The following is a 9,409-nucleotide window of genomic DNA, read 5'->3' on the forward strand; positions in this document are numbered from 1 at the left end:
GCAGACGACCATCGAGTTTAAGTGTTACAACTCAAAGAACCAAATGTATCAAAACGAGAGTTGTAAACACGAAGCAAAATATAAAGCACCCGCCCATATAGACCCGCTTGAAGACTATCAAACTCATATGCTTCTCCCTCTTTTGTCAGTAAGGACCAAAAAGTTTTGAAGACATAGAGCATCTACTCGTTCCCATGAAGAGTAGGTGAAGTAGCAGGGTCGTTGGTGGTGTTTGGCGGTGGAGAAGAGCTTGGAGCAGAGTCGAAGCGTGCTGAAGGAGGTGGCGGTGAAGTAGCATCGTCTTCATCCTCGATCACTCTGGCATTCACAGTTGCAGCAGAGGAAGAGAACTCAGAGTCTTCAAGAGATGGAATTCGTCACAGCACTGCCCTTCGAGGAGGTGTGGAGTCAAACTTGAAGCGCTGAAAGCACAAGTGCTCCCTAGGTGGTTTTGATAATTGATGACAACATATCTCTTGTTGGACTAACATTTCTATCTAGCATGTTTCAGATAAGTTCAACAATGGAGTGGCATGGACTAAAGGTTGTGGGAACTCCTTCAAGATGCTAAGGACAAAGGATTGGCTAAAGCTTCAAGCTCAAGACTCTTCATTTTACATTTTAGTGATCCAAGATCACATTGAGTCCATAGGAAAAGCCAATACTATCAAGGAGGGATGAGGTGTTGCTTAATGAGCCTCTTGCTTCATGTGCTTAATGATATGCTCCAAAATCCTCATCTACTTTCCCACTTCCACAAATGACCTAAACCCTAAGCCAAACTCGGTCATACCGATTCTTTCTATCCGGCGCCACCGAGTTTCACTTGTCATAAGCCACTGCCAAACCCTAGCAATTCGGTTCTACCGATAGGGATCTCGGTCTCACCGAGATGGGATTGCAAACTCTCTGTTTCCCTTTCGTAACTTTTCGGTCTCACCGAAAGAGCGAATCGGTCCCACCGAGATTGCAATGTAAACTCTTTGTTTCCCTTTTGTAACTTTTCGGTCTCACCGAAAGAGCAAATCGGTCCCACCGAGTTTGCCTGACCAACTCTCTGGTTAGCTTATTACCAAACTCGGTCTCACCGAGTTTGTGTAATCGGTCTCACCGTGATTACGTTATGCCCAAACCCTAACCATATCGGTCCTACCGAGTTGCATGTCAGTCCCACCGAAAATCTCTAACGGTCACTAGGTTTACCTTTTCGGTCCGACCGAGTTTGTTGATTCGGTCCCACCGAGATTGGAAAACTGTGTGTAACAGTTGGATTTTGTGTGGAGGCTATATATACCCCTCCACCTCCTCTTCATTCATGGAGAGAGCCATCAGACTAAGCCTACACTTCCAGCATCCTATTTCTGAGAGAGAACTACCTACTCATGTGTTGAGGCCAAGATATTCCATTCCTAACATATGAATCTTGATCTCTAGCTTTCCCCAAGTTGCTTTCCACTCAAACCTTCTTTCCACCAGATCCAAATCCTATGAGAGAGAGTTGAGTGTTGGGGAGACTATCATTTGAAGCACAAGAGCAAGGAGTTCATTACCTACACACCATTTGTTACTTCTTGGAGAGTGGTGTCTCCTAGATTGGCTAGGTGTTACTTGGGAGCCTCCGACAAGATTGTGGAGTTGAACCAAGGAGTTTGTAAGGGCAAGGAGATCGCCTACTTCGTGAAGATCTACCGCTAGTGAGGCAAGTCCTTCATGGGCGATGGCCATGGTGGGATAGACAAGGTTGCTTCTTCGTGGACCCTTCGTGGGTGGTTGCTTCTTCGTGGGTGGAGCCCTCTGTGGACTCGCGCAACCATTACCATTCGTGGGTGGAGCCCTCCGTGGACTCGCGCAACCGTTACCCTTCGTGGGTTGAAGTCTCCATCAACGTGGATGTAGGATAGCACCACCTATCCGAACCACGGGAAAAACATCCGTGTCTCCAATTGCGTTTGAATTCTCCAAACCCTTCCCCTTACATTCTTGCAAGTTGCATGCTTTACATTCCACTGCTCATATACTCTTTGCATGCTTGCTTGATATGTATTGTGTATGTTGAAATTGTGCCTAAAACTCCACTCAAACCAAAAAGGCCTAAAAATTGCAACTTTAGCACTAAGTGTCTAATCACCCCCCCCCTCTAGACACATCTACTTCTAGATCCTACAAGCGCTCAGAGAAGCCATCCTCTTGAAGATCATCTTCAGAACACATCAGCGTCAGCCCTTTCCATGTGCGGCGAGAGGTTTCATGGGCAACAAAAGCATTCTTGGTGGCAAGATTGTGAATGCGATTAACATCCACCTAGAGGCTTTGCATTTGACGCTTCAGCCAGTCATGATGCCTATCCTGTTTCTGATGAAGAGCCACAAGAAGCTCTCGGTCATTGAGAACACGAGTGCGCTTCTTGGGTCGTGGAGCAGTTGTACTGTCAGTGGCTTCAGTGAGAGCAGGATGCGGTGCACGTGTAGTGCCTGCCAAAGGATACACACGAGCGACTGCTTCAACTCCTTCAATGTTCTGAGAAAAACTGTGATGCTCCGCATTCTGAAGACTTAGAGGTTGCTTGGCAGACTCAGGATAGATGGCTTCAATAGACATATCCACATCAGGCAGAAAAATCCGATGATTGCGAGAAGATGGCTGATATGAGATAGTGGAGTGAAGTTTGATTAGCCGCATGATCCATGGGGCGTAGAACTTCAAGCCAAACAGATCAGAGCCTGATGCAGCAAGTTGGCAAATGAAGAAGTCATGTGCATTGAAGCATTTTCCATGAAGAATATAGAAGACCAAAGTCTTCATTGCACCTTCCAGCTTGGCATGTGGAGAGTGCCCTTTGATGGGCCTGAGAGTTCGCCTTATGATGTGATAAATAGTTCTTGGCAGATACTCTAGGTCTTCAACAAAGAACTCTTTGGGATATGCAGCATCTAGGGGTAATGGCTTCATCATACTGAGCATCTGACTCATGTTAGGTTCAGGCCTCTGAAAGATGCTCTCCACAGCTTCATTGTGAAGTTGACAGCCAAATTCGTAGAGATCGCCAGGAGTGGGCAGACCAGTGAGCTCAATGATGTCAAAGGCTTTGGCTTTGTGATGAACGTTTCCTGTCATCCACTCCAGGACCCAAGTCTTCGGATCTCTGTTATACCCGCGGATGTGAAGTGTGGCATAGAATTGGAGCAGCAACTCTTCATTCTAATGATCTTGGTCAGTGACGAATGACAGCAATCCAACTTCTTTGAAGCAATCCATAGCTTCTTCCAGACAGGGCAGACCAGTTATTGATTCAATGTCAAGACGCTTGTGTGGGAAGATGCGACCTTGATTGTATAGAATGCAGGAGTAATAGCTTCGCTGCAGATAGCTCCAGAACCGATCAGATGATATTCTTTCCCTTGAGTAGGGGTTCCTGGAGCTATTGAAGAATGTGTTGTCTACTCTGAAGCCATTGATATTTAAGGATCCAGGTGCTGATGCAGGACCTGGGAACCTGGGCAATCTTGGGATTGGCTTCTGTACCTGAGGCCTGTGCTCAACATGATAGTCGAACTGGGGACCGGCAGCAGGTGCAGGAACAGAAGCAGTGGGATCAGTGGCTTTACTGACTTCTGGTGCTTTTGTGGGTGAGGGCTCCACATTAGCTTCAGCCACGACTGCGTCAGTGGCTTCAATGGTGTTGGTGGTGGCAGCCTCAAGATTTTCAACCTCCACTTGACGAGCTGGAGGGTCAGTCACAATCACGTTCTCCTCGAGAACAGCTTCTTGGTGGGACGGGGGAGTAGGAGCTTCTGGGGTTTCTTCTTCATCGGCTGATGCAGCCGGAATGTCTTCAGCAGCTTTAGCTTCAGACTCAGAGACTGGAGGCCTTGGTCCTTTGGGAAGCCTGCGTAACGCTAACGACGCCTGTGGAGTTGGTGTTGGCTGGGCCTCAAAGTCTTCTTCCTCTTGTGGATGATCAGCCCATGAAGCATCCTGAGCAATTGGCGTCAGAGGACGACCAATGCTAATGAGCTCGCTGTGCTCGAGCTGAGGAAGGACTGCACCATCTTCTACATGGTCATGGTGACCAATATCTTCAGCAGCGATGGGATCAGCTGCTGGAAAGTCTTCAGCTTCATGAGCATCTGTGAAAGCAGGCTCATGGATTGTCAGTTGGCGTTCAGCGTCAAGATGAACCATGGAAATGGGTTCAACAATCAAAGGCTCTGTGGGAGCAGCCCGTTCTTTCTTGGTCTTCCTCTTCTTCTTGGAGGGGGCAGTAGGAGAGGCTTCAGGATGTTTCCTCTTCCCGGCTACAGCCTCAGCAGTCCTTGTCTTCTTCAGCTCTGAAGCGGTTGACCGGGCTTTTGGCTTCGAGCCAGTCATGCTGGTTGAGAAGACAATGGGATCTGCTTCCTGCCTTCGTGCGTCGAGTTCAGCCATAGCGGGCTTCTTCTTCTTCTTTGCAGCCATCCTGGCGTCGATGCCAGGACGCCCAAGGGCCTTGCGCTTCTCAGCCTCATTGTAGGCTTGTACACACCTGTCAGCCAGAATCTTCATGCGCTCACGAGAACCCTGAGCTTCTGCACGTTTCGTGAGAAAGGCTTCCTTGAGCTCGTGCAGCATGATCTTGAAGTTCTTCACTTCTTGCACGCTGAGCTTGGCCATATGCTTCTTGAACTGAGATTTCTCAAAGTCAATCTTCTGCTTCAGTTCAACAACGCGCTGGGCGATAGCTAACTCTGAAGCAATGGCGCCATGGAAGGCGACACTGAGGCCAATGGGAAGTTGCAGATCGTCGAAGCTGATGTTGGGCGTGTCAAACCATTCAGCAATGAAGTTGTGGATGATGGCCACGTCAAAGAGAGGCAGATTATTGAAGATTTCTGCTTCTTCTTTGCTCTTGATGAGTTGCTCAAGAGCGTCATCTTCAAGATCTTCATCACTTGACAGATCAATGGCATCATTGCGCAGAATGGCCACAGCTGTTAGCTCTTGGCCGGTGTGTGGTAGAGGTATCTTGACTTTTTGGGGCTTGGAGATGCGTGACAAATCTTCAGACTGCACACTGTCTTCAGGAGGTGCAGTTGCCAGTGGCTTCGCCCGTGAGATTTTTGGTGTAGAGGCGGGCATTGAAGCTTTTGGCTGCTTCAGCTTCTTTGGCTTCGGCGCTGCAGGCGCTTCATCTGATTCAGCGTCATCTGCAGGCTCATTTACAGTTGTCCCTTGAACCAAGATATGAGTGATGAGACCTTCAAGGTTGTAGAAAGGACCGACGACATTGGGTTCTGCATCACGTGTGCCGTCAGCCCTTGGAGCAGAAGGACCAGGGTTGAAGTCTAGTCCCAATGTCTTCTTGTTCTGCTTTGCTGAGTTCTGGGCAAACTGGAAGTTGCGCTTGAACAGAATGTCGTCACGACACCATAGTAGTGACGATGGGTCAGCATCCGCAGGCTGTGGTCCACGGACCATGCAGGGATAGAAGCCATGTTCAATGGCTTCATCTCTGGTCCTGGGTTGAAGATTTTTGTAGAGGATGTCTCCCCATGGTCGCTTGATGGCATTCTTTTCAGCACATTCCTTGGTCACAAATCTGTACTTGAACCACTGTTCTGCCCAATAGCGTCGAATCCATTGGATTCGTGTCTTGCGCTGATTGTAATCCTCTTCAGGATCTGTCTTGTACAGCTCTGAGAGGTCATCAGGCAGATCTCTTGATGTTTCTCCTCGACGCTTTCTGCCACCCTTCCTTGCAGATTTCTCTGAAGCCATGAATTTTAAACGAAAGGCTTCAATACGTTCAAAGGCTTCAAAGGTTTTCGCTTGCTGGACAAACAGGAACTGGCTTCAGGAGAATTTATATGATGCTGTAAGAATTCTGCAAATGAATGCAGACTATGAGAACCAAGGAATTCTCCCACGGACATGTACATGTGACAGCATTAAGGTGCAAGGGAAGGGGAAGAGGTCATATGCATTCTCAGAAGATTTTGAAGATAAATCAGTTTAGAAGACATTGACCTCATCGTGCGAAGACATTCACTCATAGATAAGGAGTTGGTTCCAGATTTGTACGAATCCAGAGATCAGTACAAGTAAGGAATCTAACTACTTTGTGAAGCATAAGTGAATATACTAGGCATGTTATGAGATGCAGTATGAAAGAGATCGAACTTGTGTGAATAGAAACTGCTTGTGGTAGAAAGTGACAAAGCTATAGGATCAACGGGGCCGTAAAAAGGAAGTTTTATTTACCACACGAAGAACTGCTAGACGGAGTGGAAGAGGAGGCCGAGCAGTTCGATCTTCCGTGCGCTAACTTGGTGACGGAGGGCACCTACGGCGATGGCGGAGAGGACGATGTCCGCGGTCGGCGTGAAGACGGCGTCGGAGAGGTTGCGGCAGCGAAGCGCTTCATCGCCGGCGTCGTCGAGGGCTAGCGGTGGTGCTAGGGTTCGTGCGAGAGTGGAAGAAGAGATAATGACTGTGGTGAGGCATGTATTTATAGGTACAGGGGCGGCACTACGTTATTACACAGGTGCCCCTGGCGATTCACATCTGATGGGCATGTGGCCGTCATGCAGCCTATCGGGGGTTGTTCCACATCCCACGCACGCCTGGATTGTCGGGTGGTCGTTCCCACTTCTCCGGGTTTCAGGTGAAGGAATGAGCATTGAAAACGGACTTAATGTTTGTCTCTGTATCTTCTGCTGACAAGGACGCAGAGAACACATTCGACAGTTTCAATAGAATGCATATGATTTGGAGAGATAGAGTTTGAGATAGAAAGCATAGAGAGGTTAGGGTCCGATCACATTCACTTTCTTCAAAAGATTCAACAAGAAGACATAGTTATAAGTGAATGTTGTAGAGGACAGAACACTAGTATATATATATATATATAATCAACATAGTGAAGATAATCATGAAGACATGTTGAGATTGAAGCCAAACCAAATGTGAAGACATAGCTAATGTAACACCATGAGTGGAGCACTTCAAACAGAAAGTTTGGTGGTGGCGTTACCCACCGTATAGGAAGTATTAGACCCAGACACGGCGCACAATTATCGTGGCGCTCCTAAGTCAAATTCCACATTAATGTATTCACACTTAGAATGTATGTCTTCATTGATTGAAGATATACTTTTCTTCATGTGTTGCACATCTAAGTCATCAATATGCATAAGTGTTAGGATATGTGCCTAATCACAGGACATTTGAGGATTCCAAGATATTTAGCTCACACCGTAACTTGCAAAATCTCTTCTCATACAAGGGCTTGGTGAAGATATCTGCCAATTACTCTTTAGTGTTGACGTGTATGATATCAATATCTTCCTCCACAACATGATCTCTGAGAAAGTGATGACGAATTTCAATGTGCTTTGTCTTCGAGTGCTGAACTGGGTTGCTGGCATTCTTGATGGCGCTTTTGTTGTCGTAGTAGAGTGGCACTTGCTTCAGATGAATGCCATAGTCCTTGAGTGTTTGCTTCATCCACAGAAGCTGAGCGCAGCAAGATCCAGTAGCAATGTATTCAGATTCAGCAGTAGAGAGAGATACACAGTTCTGCTTCTTTGAAGACCAACATACAAGTGATCGTCCCATAAAATGACATGTGCCTGATGTAGACTTGCGATCCACCTTGTCACCAACATAATCAACATCCGAGAATCCAACCAGATCAAACTCTGAGCCCTTTGGGTACCATAATCCTAGAGTTGGGGTGTGAGCCAAATATCAAAGAATTCGCTTCACAGCTAAGTGATGCGACTCCTTTGGTGCCGCTTGAAATCGAGCACACATGCAAACACTAAGCAGAATATCTGGCCTAGATGCACATAGATAAAGCAAAGAACCAATCATGGAGCGGTATACCTTTTGATCGAACTCTTTACCATTGTCATCAGGACCCAGATGATGCTTGGCTGGCATTGGCGTCGTGAAGCCTTTGCAGTCTTGCATACCAAACTTCTTCAGGCAATCTTTGAGATACTTTTCTTGAGATATGAAGATGCCGTTGCGTTGCTGTCGTATTTGAAGACCGAGGAAGAACTTTAGCTCTCCCATCATGGACATCTGATATTGCTCTTGCATCATATATCCAAACTCTTCACTGTACTTCTGATTGGTGCAGCCGAAGATAATGTAATCCACATATATTTGGCACACAAACAGTTCACCATCATATGTCTTCGTGAAGAGAGTGGGGTCTAGGGAACCAGGTATGAAGCCTTTGCTCTTCAGGAAGTATTTGAGTGTGTCATACCAGGCCCGAGGGGCTTGTTTGAGGCCATACAGTGCCTTGTTGCGCTTGTATACCATGTCAAGATGTTTTGGATCTTCAAAGCCAGGCGGTTGTGCAACATACACCTCTTCTCCAATTTTGCCATTGAGAAAGGCGCTCTTCACATCCATTTGATATAGAAGTATGTTATGATGATTTGCATAGGCCAGCAGTATGCGTATGGCTTCAAGTCTAGCCACAGGAGCAAATGTTTCATCGAAGTCAATGCCTTCCACTTGAGTATATCCTTGAGCAACGAGACGAGCTTTGTTTCTGACAACTTGACCATGCTCATCTTGCTTGTTGTGGTATATCCATTTGGTGCCTATTATGTTGTGCTTCCGAGGATCAGGACGCTTAACCAGTTCCCATACATTGTTCAGCTCAAACTGTTGAAGCTCTTCTTGCATAGCTTGAATCCATTCAGGTTCCATGAAGGCTTCTTCAACTTTCTTGGGTTCTGTTATTGAGACGAATGCGACGTGACCACAAAAATTTGCTAGCTGAGTTGCCCTTGATCGAGTGAGTGGACCTTGTGCATTGATGCTATCAATTATTCTCTCAATCTGCACTTCACTAGCAACGCGAGGATCTACAGGACGAAGATTTTGCTCTTGCTGATCATTGTCGTTGTTAGAGGGATTGTCTTCAGGCTGAGCATTGTCTTCAGGTTGATCAGGTGCGGAGATGATGAGTTCCTCTTCAGGTTGAGCTTCAGAGGGCATGATTTCTCCAGTTCCCATCAGCTTGATTGATTCGCTGGATGGAACTTCATCTAGCACATTTGGCAGGTGTTCTCTTTGTGAACCGTTAGTCTCATCAAATCGCACATCCACTGTTTCAACCACTTTATAATGAAAGAGATTGAAGACTCTGTAGGAGTGCGAATCCTTTCCATATCCAAGCATAAAACCCTCATGTGCTTTTGGTGCAAATTTTGAAGTGTGATGTGGATCCTTGATCCAGCACCTGGCGCCAAATACTCTGAAGTAGCTGACATTTGGCTTCTTGCCAGTAAGGAGCTCATAGGATGTCTTGTTTAGAAGCTTGTGAAGATAAACACGGTTGATGATATGGCATGCAGTATCAATGGCTTTAGGCCAGAATTTTCTTGGAGTCTTGTATTCATCAAGCATC

The sequence above is a fragment of the Triticum urartu genome, chromosome 5A, assembly GCF_056163025.1.
Source record: "Triticum urartu cultivar PI428250 chromosome 5A, HENAU_Tu73, whole genome shotgun sequence".
NCBI lineage: Eukaryota > Viridiplantae > Streptophyta > Magnoliopsida > Poales > Poaceae > Triticum > Triticum urartu.